The 20950-nt window shown below is 33.7% G+C and overlaps 1 pseudogene across 1 annotated transcript; it reads left to right on the top strand.

The window, feature by feature from the left end:
• The first annotated feature begins 11096 nt into the window (after positions 1-11096).
• LOC149158630 (protein LURP-one-related 5 pseudogene) lies at positions 11097-12078 on the top strand (annotated as a pseudogene). The gene is made up of 3 exons (XR_016261231.1): positions 11097-11413; positions 11527-11765; positions 11941-12078. The product of XR_016261231.1 is annotated as a protein LURP-one-related 5 pseudogene (transcript).
• Positions 12079-20950: the final 8872 nt, after the last annotated feature.

Genomic DNA, 20950 nt, shown 5'->3' on the forward strand with positions numbered 1-20950 from the left:
GAGATTTCAACTTCTAAGAGTCAATGGAAACATCATATTCTTGGCTTTTTCAACCTTTGCTATCAATCCTCTATTGGGAGGTTTTTCATAGATCAAACATGTGTTCCCTTGAAATATTACATCATAACCATGTTCCATTAGTTCTCCTACACTATTGAAGTTATGCTTCAGATCTGGAACATAATAAACATCTCAAATGTATTTCTGATTCTGTTTATTACAAATAGGGATAATGCCTTTTCCTTTAGCTTTAATACAAGAATGATCTCGAAGAGTAATTTTTTATGTTATGCAAGCATCACGATAAGAAAGAGGATTTTGTTACGTGTCATATGATTGTTGTAGCCATTGTCCAACAACCAAAGATCCTTATTGTGAGTGTCTTCAAAAAGATGGCAAGAAATAAAAATTATTCTAGAGGATTATCCTTCATTGTTGGAGAGATGGACATTGCCTCTTTGTTGATCTCACTATTTCTTTCTGCAATCATGTTCAGAATGCCCAAATTTCTTACAGTGATAACATTGGACATTAGATTTTCTCCATGGTCTTCTACTCTGGGTTTGGTTTTTTGGAGGTCTCCACTGCTCTGCTACATGATGATGTTCTGATCTGCCTCTGCTTCAGCCTCTGCCTCACTTGTTATCGCCTCTATATCGTCTACCTCTGCCTAAAGAGAGATGTGCTTTGAAATCTTGTTCGATATTATATTCTGCCAATTTGAGTCTTGTTTTGTGTGCCAAAAGTGACCCACTCAACTGTTCTAGTGAGAAAGCTGTAAAATATTTGTATTTTAGAATGACTGTTACAATCATGTCATATTTTTTTGCCAGACTTCGAAGGACTTTTTGAACAATTTTCTTATCTAAAATGGTTTCACCAATGAGTTTGATCTGATTGACTATTCCCATGACTCTATTCATGAGCTGGTCCACATTTTCTATGTGATTCATCTTTAGGGTTTAGAACTGTGACTTCAATGTTTGCAATTTAACGATATTCACTGTATCATTGCCTTGATACGCAACTTTCAAGATTTCTCAAGCTTCATGTGTTGTGGATGCACCATTTATCTTGTCGAAAATATATTCATTGACTAGCCAACATTTGGCTCTATGTTCTTTCTTTTTATGTTCAGTTGTTGCATCCGATTATTGGACATGGTCGCCCATGCTTGTTGGGTCGGCTCTACATAGACAGTGTGAAGTGTATCCCAACACTTTTGGGCTTGCAAGGATGTCTTCATTCTCAAAGACCAAAACTCATAATTTTTTACAAGCAAAATAGAGTTAAGGTCTCTATAGAAACACGAGAAAAAACCATTTTTCCATTCTTTTGAAAACTGAAAAAATTCTCTTTAAAAATACAGCGCTTTTGTTTCAATAACCAAGTCCTCTTTCCTTTTGCTTAGAAAAATAATATTTTATTTAAATAAACTATTTAAATAAAAAAAAAATTTAAATAAAAAAATTTAATACAAATACCCGTTTTAAAAATCACTTACAAATACTCTGTATAATAATATTAATACAAAATCCCCTTTTTGTAATATGTCAACAAGTCATTATTACCGATAAATGAACAACCCAACACTGGACTCGGACAAATGGAATGATATTGGCGTCAGGCCTGGAATTTCAAATTCTTTTTGCCTGTCAAACTAAAATTTGACGACGTTTTTGTATTTTTTTTACCTTTCATTTTACGTTTTAACTAAATATGTGAGTGTCATGGAAAACGCTATTTTAACAATTTTTGTAAATTGATTCCACAAAAAATAAGTCATGAAATGGAGGCTGATAATGACGGCTGATAATCACTGTTATTTATAATGATTCTTGTTAGATTGAAATTGCAGATTTGTACTCTATCAGATTTATAACTCAGATTTATAAAAATTTTGCAAAAAACTTACAATCCATGGATTATAAATAAATCGTGGACTATAAATAAATAATCTAGAGAAAATACAGAAAAGTTGTGTAATAATAAACAGTGATTATATTTCATTAAAAGTCAAACTTTCTGGAGAAACTACAAATTTTTTTATCAATAGGAATATCTCAATACATAGATCCTCTATTAAACATAAACTAGAAGAATTTAAAGCTCAAGAATCCTTCTTGACTTTGTATCTATCCATATCTCATATACTGCATGCCAATCAACATTAGATGATTCAGGTCCATTCAAATATACTCTCATTAGAGCATCTAGTGTATCCAACCCAAGCCTCGATTTTCTAATGTCCTTGATGATGTTTTGCTTAGAAAATCCCCTTTCACAATCCACTGTACTTGCAGGAATAGTGAGGACAGCTTGCCATAATTTCATCATATTAGGATAGGTTTTGTGCCATTGTTTTGTGTTACGAAAGACTTTCCATGCTTCTTTCATAGAAAACCCCTCACAAGCCAGATTTAATGAATCAACAAAAGGGTGCAACTCTCTTTTACAAGCCTTAACATCAAATAAAGCTACAAATCCAACATCACTGGATACCGTATGTTGCAAATGTTGAAAAAGCTTTAACAACCAACGCTCTGAATTTTTCTCACGACTACGACGCTCTTCTGAATAATAACAAGGGCTGAACAATTTCGCTGCATTAAAAAGATGAAGGTCTGGAAATCTTTCATTCAAAGAGTCTATCAGAGTCTCTATATAACCTTCAGTGAGTTGCTGACAACTCTCTTGTGTACCTTCAATACAAGGTTTCATAGATTGTTTCCTTGCTTCATTGGATTCAATATCCATGGCTGAGATAGAGATGTATTGTAACTCATGTCTATCTACAACTTTCCCTTCATCTTTAATATCAATATATCCATTTTGAGAATCATTTAAAAACTTTGAAAGATAAGTTGTGCCTTCTGCAAATGTCTCTTTTCTCAAAAACCATCTAGATAATGTGCTTATAGTTACTTCAAGAGCCAACCCAATAGTTGTAATGTCTACATTTTCTTCTTGAAAAGTCAAATTCAACTTGTTCAATTCCCCTAGCACATCAGCAAGCATATGTAAACAAAACTGGACAGAATATATTCTTGTCTTATCATACCAAGATGAAGTTTTTTTTTCATTTTTCCACAAAGTTAAAATTGCTGGCATAAGCTTCACAAGCCTTATAATAACTTCCCCCCTCGATAACCATCTCACTGAATGTATTTGTAGAACATTAAGAACATCAATTTGCATGACTCTAAGCAAATCATTAAGTTCGCTATTTCTCTTTGGAGAGTTTTGAACCCATGAATACACTTTGTTTGCAATTTTTTCAACAAATAATAACTCAGGGAATTTCTTAGAAGCATCTGCTGCTGCTAAAGACTCACGATGAGCCACACAATGAACTGTAATAAGGTTTGGATTGTTCTTTTTCAAAAATGAAACAAAGCCATTTTCATGTCCAATCATTGCTGAAGCTCCATCTGTAGAAACAGCTATCAAATCTTTATATTGAAGGCCTCTGACATCTATTAATTGATTGACACTATCATATATTGTTTTTCCTTTTCCATCTACTACATCTTTGAGCTTCATAAACTGCGAGATAGGTGGCCTGAGACCCTTTGAGTCTAAATATGTTTCATAAATAACAAGGTGTTGCTCTAAGGTTCGATCAGTGCTTTCATCAACCATCAATGAGAAGAAAGGACTTTCCAACATATTTTTTATCTGAATCTATTCAAGATGTTTTGATATGCAATATATAAAATCATTTGCAGACTTACGATTAGTGTATGAAGAGTACTCTTGAGACTTTGGCATATTTGGAGTTTTTGCATCCATTAGAAATTTGCAAAGCTTCTCATACGTTGATAGAGATAAATCTTCTTGACAAGTGAAATATGATATTTTCATTGTAGAAATCACTCTTTCTTTATTGGCAACTCTCATCTGTCTAATATGATCTGGAATTGGTTTCATCTTTCCCTCTAATGCATTAATCCATCTTTCCTTAGAATCTTTATGCGCCCGTGATTTTTCATGAGTAACAAGGGCATCATGTTGTAATGTGGTGCAACCATTCCCTAAACCCCATGGTCCATTCATCCTATACTTCTCACAATAGTTACACTTCATCGTTATTTTATCATCAAACCTCACATAATTCAACCAAACAAACTTATTTAACCATTCCATGCGAAATTGTCTTTTTGTTTGCACTTTCATTTATGAATTATCACCAACCTCTTCTTCAAATTCATTTGTTTCTTCATCTACATCATGTTCAGAAGAACTTCCAAAAATTTCATGTAATTGTTGTTCCACCTGAGCATTATGGGTTTCTTCAAGTGTTTTTGAATTCTGTTGAGTCTCAGAAGTTTTCCTTTTTGTCCATTCATACATTTCCCCAATTGTAACTTGTACCTTTCTCTTTTGAGACATTAGTAGGTTTGTGACCACCTATATAAAATATATATATATAAAAACTAAAATTCATTAAATAAAAAATGAATATAACAATGGACAACATTGTAGAATAAATACGCAGAACATAAATATATCTGAAAATGAACTTCAGCCTGCTACAATTTGCATCCCAAATATGTAACAAACCAAACAGAGACTCCAGCACTATCAATTTAATGTGAAAGTAAATAGCCGCAATTTAATGTGAAAGTAAATAGCCGAACCGGAATAGTTAGCCGGAAATTATAGAGCAAACAGGTTGAGTGCAGCGGCCCAGAAATGGAGAAAATTACCAGAGTATTCAGTGTAGACAGATCATACTTGTTAAATACTATACACCATCACAACAGCAAAGGAAAAAACAACCATTGCAAGTCCACCAAAAGACCCCCGACGAAATCTAAACTATGAGCACTGTTGTGTGATATAGAAAAGATTAATTAATTATGAATAGTGCAAATTCCCTCCAGACACCAGACCATAACAACCTTCAAATGAGGAAAAAAAACAATGGCATAGAAATTACTCAATATCCGGATGCATGTGAGCGCTGTAACACAGTCAACCTATTTTTTACTATCTTCAACCTACACGGGCAAAACAACCCAAAAACCTCAAAAAGATTCAAAAAGGGGAGAAATCTATGAATATAAACCACGTTGCAAATTCTCAACATATATATATATATATATATATATATATATATATATATATATATATATATATATATATATATATATATATATATATATATATATGTTGAAAAGATTTGAGGTATTTATGCCTGCGTCTATGCTGCATGTACTTCTCTGGCATAAACGACAAGGCTATACTGTCAAGTTTATAAATTGGTATACATCAGTATATATCTTTATCAAAATCGAACATAACCACTGCTGAACTGCCTAAGTCAATGTTATAAGGGACGAGATTTTTCATGCTCCATTAACGTTTTATAATAATAAGTAGGACGAGATTTTTCATGCTCCATTAATGTTTTATAATAATAAGTAGGACGAGATTTTTCATGCTCCATTAACGTTTTATAATAATGGTTACTCATAGGTTACTTATATGCTTATAGTGTAAAAAGATACAAGTAATATGAAAACAAATTTTATTACTAATTTTAACTTCTAAAATTTTGATATTTGGAATTCATTTACAAATAGACCCACCTACTTAATCTAATCCAACTTGACTAATACCTTTCCAATTAAATTCAACACAAGTTTGACACTCATCCCCTACAATCGTTTTCCCAGATAAAAACAGCGTATGCTAATATGGTTAATTATTACAAACTATCCCACCACTTCCGTGACTCTTGACAAATAATAGTCGGGAATCGATATATGGCGTTCGGAAAATTAAAACCACTGTACAACAACTAGATCATACCGTGCATCTGCATTTCTTCTGGCAACATCAGACAATATTGAACTTGAGTTTTGAGCAATTGGTAGGAACTCTGTGGGATACCGGATTTAATGGTTTCCCTTACATAATATTAATGTGCAGGGAATTCATCTTTTCATATATATATATATATATATATAACATTTAGCAATTTTTTCAACATATTTATTACAGAGACAATGGGTTGGCCATTCAGTTATTTGTTCACAATTCATATTGCGAAAAGACAGACAAAACAGCACGTATTCAATCCAAGCACGTATTCAATCCAACCATTGCTCTGGTAAGAAATCGACTCAGGCTAAAAACGGAGCAAGAAAATAGATAAGGATTAATGCAATCTATTCATTGCATTAATGCAGTGCAAACAACACACCTTTATCCCAAAATTTGACAGGCAAAATAAATATCTACCCCAAAATTAAACCAGGATTTAAACTCTAGAAACAAAACAAATGAGTTCAATGTTAACCGCCAAAGCGGTAGAGGGTTTTGCGGCTTGGCCAGGCTGCCCTGCCTCTTGAGGGCATAGACAACATCCATGGCGCCGCTGTGACATTCGAACATACCACTTGGCACTACTAATAAAAAAAAGCCAGTGAGTAATTGACATACCTGCAAATAGTGACCGGTAGCAGATTCTGGGTCGCGTCCAAACAGCAACTATATCGAAACAGCGCATCTAAAATAGTAACTCAGGACTCCAGGAGCATCCACAACCAGTATAGTGTAGTGTGGGCAAGTTCAAAAACAAACATAAAAATACCATCTGCGGGAAGAGATATACTGGTATCATGTATGGCCGCGGCCCGCAGGTTGCAACCCAAACGCAAACCTTTAACCAAGCGATGAAATTAATGAAAATTCATAGCTTTTTCGAATTTCAGAACACTCCACAATCCAGATAAGATTAACTCGTACGCTTGACTTGACAAGAACTGCAGAATTTTACGGTAATAAAACCTAAAGCACTGAATTTGAGTAAACGTGGCCGAATGGAGGATAAAAGCTGAACGGCGGAAAGGAAAAACAATTAATTTGGAGAACGCATCGTATACTCCAGGCTGGTATGCACACAAGCGATTAATTAATCCATAGCCCATATGACTCAACCTAGTACAATAGTCACAGACTCCAAGAGATAGGTATTACAGGTATTATAGATTTTTACGTTTTTTAAATGAAATTAAACGTCAAAACGACGGGTTGGGAAGGTATACCACGCGTCTAACGTGACGTGGAAAATTTTCTCCATGCCGTCAAATACGTTCTAAAATCAAAAATACGTCTTGTGGGACGTCAAATTCTAGGCCTGATTGGCGTAGAGAGGACGCTAAGGCTCACCGATCTGCGTTCAGTCTATCACTTCTTATACGATCATGGCTGTTGGCCGTCTTCTGATGCTATTCTATTCAATGAAGTATGTCAATCAAAATATCTAGATGCCGAAACGCTCTGAATGGATCGGTTTGATCCGGACAGCCTCGTAAATTGATACGTAACGGAGTAAGTTTCCAAATAAATAAGTTGTACGCTGACCGACTCTAAAAATTCACGTAGTCTAAACCGGCTACATTTTCACCAGGAAAATCATAGAGTACGTTTGCACGAGAAAAACCATAGAAAAGTCTGTCATAATTTTGAGAAAATCTGACCATGAACGTATCAATTTTAAAATTTGGGGGCCAAAGGATATGAATGGTACTGAATCTATTTTTACCCTTAAATAAAAACCAAAAATTAAACACTTTCTTAATATCAATTATTACCAAATTCTAACAAAATTTCGCTGTCCCTCTAAAATTTGGGCTTTTAAAGAATATGAAGTTTCGTGTATTCTAACGAGGCGAAGGACTTGCTTGAAAAGTTATGGAAATTCTGGTCATATTTAGAGAAAATCCGGCACATTTTTGATGGTGCTGAATCCATTTCCATCATCAAAAACACGATTCAAGCACTCCATCTACAAGATTTTTTGAAATTTTTTTGCCCAGATTCCAGCCACTTTTAGCCGTCCAGGCAATTCCTCCACCTTGTTAGACAACTCATAGTCTAACAAGGCGGAGGAGTTGCCCGGAAAGTTATGGAAATTCCGGCCATATTTAGAGAAAATCTGGTAAGGATTTTTGTAAATCCAAGTTATAGTTGTTAAACTTAAAAATTTTAGGTGTCTTAGACATTTTTGATGGTGCTGAATCCATTTCCATCATCAAAATCACGATTCAAGCACTCCATCTACAAGATTTTTTCAATTTTTTTTGCCCAAATTCCGCAAATTTTAGCGGTCCCGCCAATTCCTCCACCTCCTTAGACGACTCCAGAAAATTTATCATAATTTAATTGTTAAACCGGCGGTGAGTATAGTTATCTCTTTGTTATCAACAAATGCAAGTTGACTCATCATAATTATTCAAGGAAAATCAAGCCACCTAGAATAATCTGCTACTCTTTAAGAGGAAGAGTTTTACTCCTAGATGCTTCTGAGTATTATTCAACACCACTTAAAATAACCCACTATACTGTTTTGCTCCTAAATACCTCTAAGTATTAAGCCTTTAACCTCTTTGTTTAACTTTCCCAAATTTTCTTCTAAATACCTTTCCGAGAGGTATCTAGCTTTTAACATCTTTGTTTAACTTTCCCAAATTTTCTATCATGATAGAATTTACGTGGCCTGTTTAACTACGTGAACTTTTACAATTGGCCAACGTACACCTTGTTTATTTGGAAACTCTTACAACGTTACGTATCAATTTACGATGCTGTCCGAATCAAACCGATCCATTCAAAGTGATTTGGCAGCCGAGAGCCATGATGCTATAAGGAGTGACAGACCGAACGCAGAGGCATGAGCCTTAGCGTCCAGTGTCCAAAATTGAACACGTCAGAGCCCTTCACATCAGAGACGTCAGAGAAGTAAGGAGAAATTTTTACGCGTCAAAAGAAATTTAAAATATGATTTTTGTCATTTAAAAAAAAAATTGAATAATATCTCAAAATTTTTTAAGAAGGGCTGTTAAATTTTTAATATTTTTTTAAATTTCATTTTTTTTCTGAAATTAAAATTTTAGGAATGTTGAATTTGTGAATTTTCTTTCATGTTAAAACTTAAATTCCATTTAAGAAACTCCCATTTCAAAAACAACAATTTCTTTTTGGGTTGTTTTTTCTAATTGTGCATATGATGCAAGTTCTTATTACTTATTATGTCAAAATTACATTTTCATACCATTACATTTGGCACTTTCTAAGTTGCTCTCATTTAAAAAACAACAGTTTCTTTTTGAGTTGGTTTTTCTAATTGTGCATATGATCCAAGTTCTTATTAATTATTATTTCACAATTACCCTTTGATACCATTTCATTTGGTAGTTTCAATTGAGAGCCACTGGATGTCAATATGGGTCAGGTCTGTAATTTTATTGGGTTGTGCCTGAAGGCTACCCAAAGCAAGGATTGACAACAATTTAAGCTGGAGAGGAGCATAGATTCATGATTCAGCAAACACCTATCAAGCAAGGTTTAAGCACAATTTATGCTTGGAGAGGAGCGCATTCCACAGGCTTCCTAAATTACTGGATTTTATTTATTTGCGGATTCCCAATTCCTGGTATGTTTTCATATTCCCAATTTCTGAATGAGTTACTTGTATCAGTGTTAGTAAATGTGCTAGTGACTTGGAGGCAATATACTGGTAATCAGAGAACAAATTTATCTTTGTTCATAATAATTCTAGATGCCACCCCAAATCTGGAAAGTATGTTACAGAATGCTTGTAGTTTGCTTAACTTATTTTTCTAGAAAAAAACAAGTCGTTCACAAACATGAGATGTGAAATACCAGTGGTTTTTATTACCCTGCATCTAGCAATTAGTCCATTTTCTCTAGGCATCATCATATAGTCATCAAAATTAGCCTTAGATCTCAACAACATTATACACAACACCTTGTTAGATTAAACCCTCAAATACCCATAAGAAATATTTGAGTGTGGTGCTATGGCCTATAGCCTAGCACATAGTTTTCCTATAGCAGCATAAACATTACTCTTGATCTTCCAATGATATCCCAACAGGTTGATCCACTGCTTCTTTTAACTCGGCGTCCTTACAAGAAGGAATCATCCTCACACAGTTGCAAGAGGGAGGCTCAAACCATCCCTTAACTTATTCCAGTTTCATTCTGTATGATGGCTACTTTGTTGCGGCTAGATGACAACAAATAGAAACCCTTTTAAACTGCATATTTAGGGTCCTTATTACAGTGTATGGGTTCACTACTGATCAACTCTCCTTTGTTGCGAATAGGGCTTCATCATAACTGCGGATTAGGGCATCATCAAACAATAGATTAGTAGGCTTCGTTAGGGCTCCTTTGATAGCGTGTAAGTGTCACCCTTAAATGCGGATTACATCAACCTTGAGGACTGTAGCTAGGGCAGCTTATATAGACTCCTCTTTGACTGTGTCTAGGGCTGGCTAAGGCCTCCTCTTCCCAGCGTATAATGATCCTCTTTTTGCTACGTAGACAGGTCTCCTTTTGCTACATGTAGAAGCGAGACTAATAAGGAGTATCAATTTCGCAGCCAAGTATAGGGACTGTAGTTCCAATAATTTGAGATGTGCAAATATTGGAAGTCTCAACTTTCCAGAAGAGTTTTAATAGACAATAGAATAGTGAGTTGGTCAAATTTGAAGTTTATAAGCTAGAATTACACTGATACTTCCTCTATAACCTAGAATTTATTTTTAATTTTATAAATGAGACCTTCCATATACTTTTAATATAAGTATTTTTGTTTCCAAGTATTTTTATTTTTATTTCAATTTCATTAAGATATAATTATGGCTATATGTTTATTTTTTTGTACTCATATGCAGTTTCCCAACTATGATTTTGTCCCTATAGTTGGTTCAATTGTGGCTAAGTTCAAGGCCTTCGAAATATGATCTTATGTGGTTACATTTCTTAATCACATGTGTAAGAGTAATTCATTTACTAACAAAGCCTTTGACGTAGTGTATCTTTTTGTTTGTGAAAAAATAAAAAGAAATTTGAAAATAATTTACTATTGTAAATTGAATTGCTTTCTTTTTTTTTATGCTTTTCATTATAGAAGTGCGACCTGATAGGTGCCCTTCTAAATAAAATTGAATTGCTTTTTTTTTTTTATGCTTTTCATTATAGAAGTGCGACCTGATAGGTGCCCTTCTAAATAAAATTAAGACCTGCCCTTCAAATTTGATCACTGTTAGCGTCCTGTCCACGGCATTATTATTCCATCTATCCACGGCCTCAGTGTTCAGTTGTTCATTTCTCAGTAACAATGATTCCCGAGGTTCACCCAGATGTGCCAGACTTGGCAGGGTGTGTTGGAATCGACAATAAGTTCTGCAAGGACTCCGCCATGGCATTGACGGTTTGGATGAAATCCCTGGTGTTTAGTTGCAGCGGCTTCACTGTGTACGATCCGAGCGGGAATCTCGTCTTTAGAGTGGACAACTATTGTTCCGATCCCAAGAACGAAATCCTTCTCATGGACGATACAGGAATGGCTCTCCTTACAATTCGTCGCAAGGTATAACATATCTCTAACTGTCCTTCCATTCTTTGCTTTTCCTGTAACCGAGTATAATTGAATCTACGAAGTTTTCGAAATGTTAGTGAATTGTATTATTGTATGTGAAACAGAGGTTGAGTCTGCATAACGAATGGCAAAGTTTCTTGGGAGAATTCCAGGACGCCCAGAAGCCACTGTTTGGCGTGAGAAGGCGCCGTCTCTGCTACTTCCCACAAATAATTTGGGAGAAGTGTACCTGGGTGCTTTCGATAAAAGCAAGCCGAAGCAAGACTCTGATTACCATATCGAAGGATGTTATGCCGAACGTTCCTTCACCATTTTCAACAACTCTGGAAACGTAGTTGCAGAGGTCTGTTTTACCTAAATTTTTGTCCCCGGGTCCTGTATATCCAAATTATTTTGCAGTGCGTTAATTCAAAGCTATGATAATACTTGTGGCTTTGCAGGGTAAGCCAGGTCCTGTATATCCAAATTATTTTGCAGTGCGTTAATTCAAAGCTATGATAATACTTGTGGCTTTGCAGGGTAAGCCAAAGCAGGTGAGATCTGATCAGATAAAGCTTGGAGGAGATCTTTTTAATCTGTTGGTGCAGCCTGGCTACGACCAAGCTTTTGTTATGGGATTGATTGTCATTTTATATCAGATCATGCCATCTGATTGATCTGACGTTGTCAGTTCCATGGATTACCAGTGTTGAGCGATCATATTTTTGTTTTTCCTCCTTTCTTGGCATTAAAACTTTCCAAATTGCATGGAAGAGGAATGTGTTTTAGGTTTTCCGCTCTCCATATTGGAATTGCCAAACTCCAATGAGGCAGTACTGAAGGAGACCCCCGCGGTTCTGACATACCAAATATTGAAGAGCATGCGAGCCATGCTCCCTGGTGATTCCTGCATGCGTATAGTGAGTTTTGATGGAATTATTTGTATAGTGATTTTTAATCGAAATATAAATTCGCATATGTTGTTTCGCCCAGAAAGTGCAGTAAACTAACTCATTCACACCTCGGACAAGGATCCGTTCTGCTTGTCCAAAGAATATTGTCATTCATTCAACTCTCCCACTAGCAAATTATAATCCCGAGTTTAAGGAAATGATTATAGAAAATTATAATCGCAAATTCAGGTAAATAAGGAGTACGGGGTGATGTAGATTGTGTTTTTTACACTTCAAAATGTTTACATCGACACCGTGTGATTATTGTTTTGACAAAATTATAACTCAATTTTTATGTAATGAGTGTTTTTCAAATTATAATTTTCCTATCCAATTAAAAATGTATAAACAAAACTATAACTCCTCATTTTTTTTAAAGTGATGACCGGGGATAAGTATACTGATTTCCGTTATATGAGTTTTTCCGAAAACTTCCTCTAGAGTACTTACAATTCGTTGTCTATGACCAAAACAATTTTCAAGCCATATGAGTATTTAATCCCATTTTTAAGTCAAGTTTTGCAAAATCACTATTTGGTTGACTATTGACTGCAACTTTGTTCCAAACTATATGCATAATCAAATATTCGAGCCAAATTTTGGAAAATGATTATTTGGTTGAATATGGACTATAACGGTTCAAACTATATGCATACGACATCAAACTTTCAAGTCAAATTTTGGAAAATGACAATATGGTTGAATATCGACTGCAATTTTGTTCCAAACTATCTGCATACTTAAAGACTAAATTGCATAATCCATAATGACTTAGGTTTATTTTAGAATATTCCATAAAGACTAAATTGTTATTAAACTAAATTATGTGAAATTTATTCCAAAATAAACATACTTATTGAAATAAAAATTAATTTAACTTCAAAAAAATATTCTAAATATAAATATTGTAAAGCTAATTATATATAAATACAAAATTATAATAAAAATTAATACATATAATTAAAAAATATAACGAAACTTAAAAATTATAATAAAAATTAATACATATAATTAAAAAAGTATAACAAAACTCAAAACGTAGAATATGTAGAATGTGTTATTTAATATGGCCTAGTTTAATTTTTTTTATTGTGCAGAATGCATTTTTTTAATACATTGTAAAGACTATGGAATATGGAGCTGCGCAAAGTACATAGCTAAAACATGAAATTCTAACAAATCTGTGTAAAAAGAAAAAAAAAAAAAAAAAAAAAACTAGAAGAAGTAGACTGGTTTTGGGTGGCTTCTTTCTTTTCTTTTTTCAATAGTCGTCGATTTATACCATTGTACCTTGTATTACAGTTTTCGCCGCAATCTGCAGATACAATTTATTGTATTTTCTTGTGGAGAAATTGCATTTTTCAATAATGGATTTAGTAAAAGCCGAAACATTAGAACAATTAAGTATGCATCTTAGATCTTTTCAATGAAAAATAGTAAATGTTTTAAGTATTGCCTTTTTATTTGCAAGCCAAGCTATATAATTATTAGTGAAACTTAGTTTACAAAAATAGATAATTAAATAGGAATGTTTACAAAACTACATGCATTTCAATTTACAATTTCACTGAGAATACATAAATAGATTTAGCTTCCAAAATCTTGATACTATGAAACTTAAACTTACACGTCAATTTTAATAATGAGGATACATAAATGAATTTAACTTCCAAAAATCGTAATACTATGAAACTTAAACCTACACGTCAATTTCAATAAGTCCTTTAATAAAAGATATACCCAAGGAAAAAAAAAAAATTAAATATATTATTAAATATGGTGCAATTTAAATATGGTATGTTTTGGTTTCTCTTAACTAAAAATAAATAATGCAATTTCTTTTAAGAATTACATTTTCAAAATACATATTGATTAGATGCAGTAAACAACTCTTGGAAAATTAGTTGCCCGCTAAAATATAAACAACTCTTGGAAAATTAGTTGCCCGCTAAAATACCAAAACAGATATACTATTGAGGATGTAAATGTCTAAATGCTTTAGATTTATAATGTAATTTCTTTTAAGAATTACATTTTCAAAATATATATTGATTAGATGCAGTAAACAATTCTTGGAAAACTAGTTGCAAGCTAAACTACCGAAACATAAAACAATTAGATATACTATTAAAGATGTCAATGTCTAAATGCTTTAGATTTCCTTTTTTAAGTGGTGATACAATTCTCTATTTGATTCTAACATTTTATTCTTTCAATTTAGTTTTTTAATACATAAATATAATGTAATATTTTAATTGTTCATACTGTACCATTCAAACTTATAATTGTAAAAAATCCTTGTTACATTTAAGGCATAGGAATAATCTTTTACCGAGGGGAAACATAGAATACACCCTAATCATCATCATGTGAAAGCATATAATAAGGTTTAGAAATAGAAAATACCTTATATATATTTTCATTGAATATGCTTTACAATTCAAAACTTATTATCTATTATTAGTCCTTTTCAAGGTAGGACTATAGCGTACTATAGCAATAGTTAAGTGATCACCATCATAATTTTTAATTTTTAACTTTAGAAGTTATTAAATTATTATTTTTAAATAAAAATAATAATTTGTTATAATGTGATTGGCTTAAAAGTTTGGGTGTCTTATTTCAGTTTTTTGACATGTGTCCCATGTCACCCATGAAATTTTGTCACCATGACAATTCAAAAATTTTGATGGGGATCATGGTTTTCATCTTGTAATAAAAATAAAACAAATCAATAATCCAAACCAATTTTATTAATTAACTCTTTTGTATTGACTAATTGTAAATACAAATATAGTATAAGGTTAATATGGTTGTGTTGGGTTAACATATCTTTATTATTTAGAAATATACATCTTAAACAATCCAATAAAGAAAATATCCTAATTAAAATATATATAAATCGAATTAGTGGATATTATTTTTTATTAAAGTTAAATTAGAAAAAGATATACTAAAAAAAATTGTAATTATAAACAAATAACAAAATACATTTTTAAAGTAAATAAATACATGAAGTTGTAGAGGATTATATGAAATTGTATAGTAATAAATTTTAATAATCATCAAAAAATTATATTTAATGTAAATAACTAACTGTAAATACCAACATAACATAATGTTAATAAAATAAAAACACCCTAACAATTCATACAATATTATAGTTGACATCTTGTAATCAATATAAAACAAATCAATAATTCAAACTTATTTTTATTAATAAACTCTTTGCATTGACTAATTGTAAATATGAACATAACATAATCTTAATATGATTGTGTTGACTTAAGATATCTTTATTATTTAAAAATCTACATAAAGAATCAAACAAATAAAATATCTTAATTAAATAATAGATATTATTGATTTAAATCAAATTAGTTGATATCACTTTTGATTAAAGTTGAATTACGGAAAGATATACTAAAATTATATATATATATATATATATATATATATATATATATATATATATATATAGGCATCTTGTAATCAAAGTAAAACTAATCAATAATTCAAACTAGCTTTTATTAATTAACTCTTTGTATTAAAAAATTGTAAATACAAACATAACATCACAGTACTATGATTGTGTTGACTTAACAAATATTTATTAGATCTTAAGAAATAGTAACTATATATAAATAAAAATCAACATATCAATAAATCAAACTAGTTTTTTATTAATTAACTCTTTGTATTAAATAATTGTAAATACAAACATAACATAACATTACTATGATTGTGTTGAGTTAACAAATGTTTATTAGATCCTAAGAAATAGTAACTATATATAAATAAAAATCTTTTTATAAAATTAGGACAAAAATGCTCACAAGATTAATCGAATAACTAATTATCATAATAGTTGTTAATTATAAAACCTATATATAAATAAAATAAATTAACAAAGTTAGAAAGTAATTATAAATTGACATCTTGTAAACAAAGTAAAATAAATCAATAATTCAAACTAGTTTTTATTAATTAACTCTTTGTATTAAATAATTGTAAATACAAACATAACATAAAATTCTTATGATTGTGTTGACTTAGCACATCTTTATTAGATCCTAGAAAATAGTAACTATATACAAGTAAAACTCTTTTGATATGATAAAGAATGACACAATATTGGCAGAAAAAGGCTGAAGCTTCAAGCTTCCTCATGTATTATCTCTCATCCATACATTACAAAAATAATTGAATATAGTGTTACAAATAAATAGATGAGAGACAGTGTTCTCAAGATAGTGCGTGCTATCTTAGACACCTTTGGTTGAGACAATTTCTCCTTTGGTTGAGATAATTTCTCACCAGACACACCAATATAGGAGTTACCTAAACTAACTCCTATCTTAGAGGAACAACCCAAGAGTTAGGCACAAATTCCTAACTTGGAATTTTTAATTAATTTATTTATTTTTGGATTTATTATTGTTTTATGAGAGAGGCTAACATTCCCCCCTTCAATGATAAATCCAAAATAAGAACGAGGAACCATCTTCCAAGTTCTCATGTTGATCCTCAAAAACATTTCCTGAAAAAAACCGCCAAAACTGGATGCTGGAAAAAACCCAAATCTGAAGAGAACATGAATCAGCTGCATGCTTGATTCATCTCTGAATGTTGCTTGACAACTCCATCACTTGCCAAGCCACAAAAGGATCCAACTGTCCTTTGTTTGAAAATAGCATCCGATGTCCACTGACACAATTTGATGAACGCCCACTGGCGTGTTTGCTGATGATGATTGCCCACTGGCTGAAGATGTCGAAAAACAACTCAATGTTGCTTTTGCTATGATGAAAGCTGCTCACTGCTGCTTTGGCTGTCGATCACCCACTGGCGAATTTGCTGATGCTCACTGCTGATGATAAATGCCCACTGGCCGATGAAGATGCCCACTGGCTGATGAAGATGCCCACTGGCTGCTTCGCTGATGTTATCGAGACTTTCAGTCTGACAACCACTTTTCAATTTCATTGACATTTTCCCCCCTTTGTCAGCTGAAAGGAAAGACAATCTTCTCCAAAATATATCTGAACTCCCCCCCTTCAGGTATAGGAGAGTTTCACTATTGTACTCCCTCATTCAATTGCATGATAGTACCATCATCGGTTCACTGCTGGCTACACTATGTGTGATTGTAGTCGGTTGTAGAACTGAGATAACCGTTTGACTGTGGATGACCATTCCCAAGGATCGATCCATTCATAATGTATCTTCAATCTGCCTTATTTTTGTTGGTTGCGACATGTTTCTGAGGAATGATTGTGCTTGCCACAATGGCAACACGGATGGAGATCAAAACATTGATCTTCCATATGACCGTCTCTTTGACAATGAGAGCATTTCGGTTGAACATGAACTTCAGGTTGCGTGCAATTCGGGTTGACTACTACTTTCTCAGAACCTGCTGAGGTGAGTTGTTCAAGAAATCCTGCACTCACAAACTTAATTGGCTTGGAATAATCTGGGATATGTAAGTTGGTGGCATCAGTGACATATCCTAAGCCTCGTCTATTCTTGTTATTCTGAATTTCTTCCCAGGGCTTGATGAGGGGTTTGGAAGAAATTGGAATTTGATCATGAACAACTTTGACACTTGAAGTTGTTGGGATGAATGACTTATCATCTGGATGGTTCAAAGACTTGAAAGTATCACTCTTTTCTTGCAATTCATTCCTTTGAAGTTGAGACTCAAGTTGAAGAAACTCAATGGTTTCATGTGTTTGTTGTAGATGCCGTGAAATATCAGCAAGAGTTTCTTTGCTGATGTGCACCATGTCTTCATCACTGAAGATGATCAAACTGTGAAGAATGTTTAACAACTGAATATGTTGTGCCATCTGAACTTGCTCACTTGAAATTAGGCTCTCTTGTCGTAGATGTCGTGCTTTGAACCGTTTCACTTGACTTTGTTACTTGAATGAGAGGCTCGCTTGCTATGGAACTTGAATGGCATGCTCGCTTGATTTGTTGCTTATTGTACCTGCTGAGAACACTTGCTAGAACTTTCTGGAATTCACGTTCGCTTGAAAGAGATGTGAACTTGTTTCTTATTTGCTTTAGAATTAAAATTCGTGCATTCAATAGAGTGTGCTTAAAGGAAGGGTGTCGAACACTGTCGAAAATGCACCCAAAAAAACTTACAATGGTTTTAATGACTCACATAAAACAAGGAATTCACTTGTCTTAATTTGACTAATTTGAAGAGAATGGACGTGCTTGACTTATGATCAAATCATAACGTGGGTGTCGGTTTCAACCGAGAATGCACCCGTACAATTCAATGTAATTGGAATTTGATTCACAAGTTCTTAAATTTGTTTGCAAGAATGTTGATGTAGACTTTGCTTTGAAATGCTTTAACTTGATTAAGTGAATTTTCTTGTTGATGTAGAATACTAATGTTGACAATCTATGATTATGAGTTGTATTTGCACAGATGCAAGTGTTGAGTTCAATTGTCCTTCCTTGACGCTATTCTGTTACAAGTGTTATGCTTGCTTGCATTGAACTTTATGTGTGTGGTAAATGCGATCATTTATGTGTCAAAACTAGACACAAGTCAGAAAGCAAAAACATGAAGCCATAAAACACATGCGCCATCAAACACACACAGTGTACCTTAGATCCCCTTATTCAATTTCGGGCAGATCTAGGACACAATCACCACAAATAATTTGTCTTTATTAAATTTTGGAGTACATAAGCGTTCAGCTTCACAACATCTTCATGGAATCAGAGTTCTAGAATTTTTGAAAGAAGAAAATGTCTTCAAAAAACTACCTGCACTCACTCACTCTCAAAGTAAAATATTACTTCGGATTACAAAAAAGAATTTCTCTCAAAGAATTCCACTTATCACTTTGAATACAAAATCACTTCTTACTTCAGAAAAAACTTTATCACTTCAAAGTATTAAAACATGCCATGCTCTTATATATTTTTGTATGTGCTAAATTTGATTTTGTTGGATGTTGTTCTCGCTGCAGTATGGCAGTAACAAAATGTGTTGCTCGCACATAGGACACTGCCACTTCACGGACTTTGTGGCCCCACCAACAGTTGTACAGCTCGTTATTAATTGTCCCCAGTTCGTTTAGTAGCCTATAGACATACGACATCAATTTCTCCATACAAGTGATTCCTATAATGTTTCAGCATATAACACAGACATGTTCTCTAGGTGTTGCACAATGCTGATCCATTCTTTTTGGGCACGCTCTCACTCCAACTAGCAATGTCATCACAAGATCAAGAAAGCATTCAAAAATTTGGAGATAAGAGACCATAAGAAGCAATAATTCGCACTTTCAATCGCCTAGGTTGTGAAGAAGAGGAACTCCCAATAGGGAAACGTTTCCAACAGTTTGAGCAACAACCTCTTCACACTATTAAATTTATAATTTGAACAACGTTATAGTCTTCAACATCGGTTCCAGGCATTCTCTCAACAGTTCATTCAGCACTACATCACCTTACGCTGCACAAATCACGACTTTCCTCCTTCACGCAGCAGTAGTTTAGACAACAGGCTCACAACTTCTCAGTTAGCTTCCACTTGAGACAAAAATATAGTGCTCATGACTTAACAATTCAGTCAAATGGCAATAACCAAAATGTAATCACATTGAACACAAGAATCAAGGAACGAGTTCTCCTAGGCTGAACTTTTTCTGACATCAAATTTTAAGGCAAAACAAAATCGTGTTCGCACTTATCCATGAGATTTGATAATCTGGTTGTGCTTTCATAACTCGTTTTACACAGAATTACAACGGACACATTGTGCATGCAACTCGAAAATAAATATGAGAGGCAAGAGAATATTTTTTGGGATTTTTTTCTTACAAAGTTTTGAACTTGTTGTGGCTTCCACCAGATTCTGCTAGAAATGCTTCCTCCTTCTTGCAAGAAATTCAAGCCTCCACTTCGGCTCTTCGACTCACAATTAAGCTTGGAAAATCATGGCTCAATGCAACCCACTGTTTAGCGTAGCCACGAATCGGAAAACCATTGACCATGGATCGGATCCCCCCTGTTGATTTCGTTGGCGTGAAGTATGGAACCACCACCGATGATACAATATCACCGTTGCGCTCTTCGTTGGAGGAGGGGAGCGCTTTCACCTCTCAGACACCGAATCTCGGCGGCAGACAACTTCACCTGTAGCTCTTTCGACATCCGGCAGGTCGGACCAAGATTGTTCCAACTGATGCAAATCTGAGGGGCGGATCGCCACAACCATGCTTCTTTTCCAGCAAAGCGCTCAATAAATCCACGGTGGCACAGTGCGGACCTCCTCCTTAGGTCGTCGTCTCAAATGGAGCTATGGCTCACAACACACGCCTCTCACAACAAACCAGCTAACCTTGCTCCGATACCACATGATAAAGAATGACACAATATTGGCAGAAAAAGGCTGAAGCTTCAAGCTTCCTCATCTATTATCTCTCATTCATACATTACAAAAATAATTGAATATAGTGTTACAAATAAATAGATCAGAGACAGTGTTCTCAAGATAGTGCGTGCTATCTTAGACACCTTTGGTTTAGACAATTTCTCCTTTGGTTGAGATAATTTC

Source organism: Pinus tabuliformis, chromosome 5_2, assembly GCF_031772625.1.
Source record: "Pinus tabuliformis cultivar Carrire ecotype Pingquan chromosome 5_2, CPIR1, whole genome shotgun sequence".
Lineage (NCBI taxonomy): Eukaryota > Viridiplantae > Streptophyta > Pinopsida > Pinales > Pinaceae > Pinus > Pinus tabuliformis.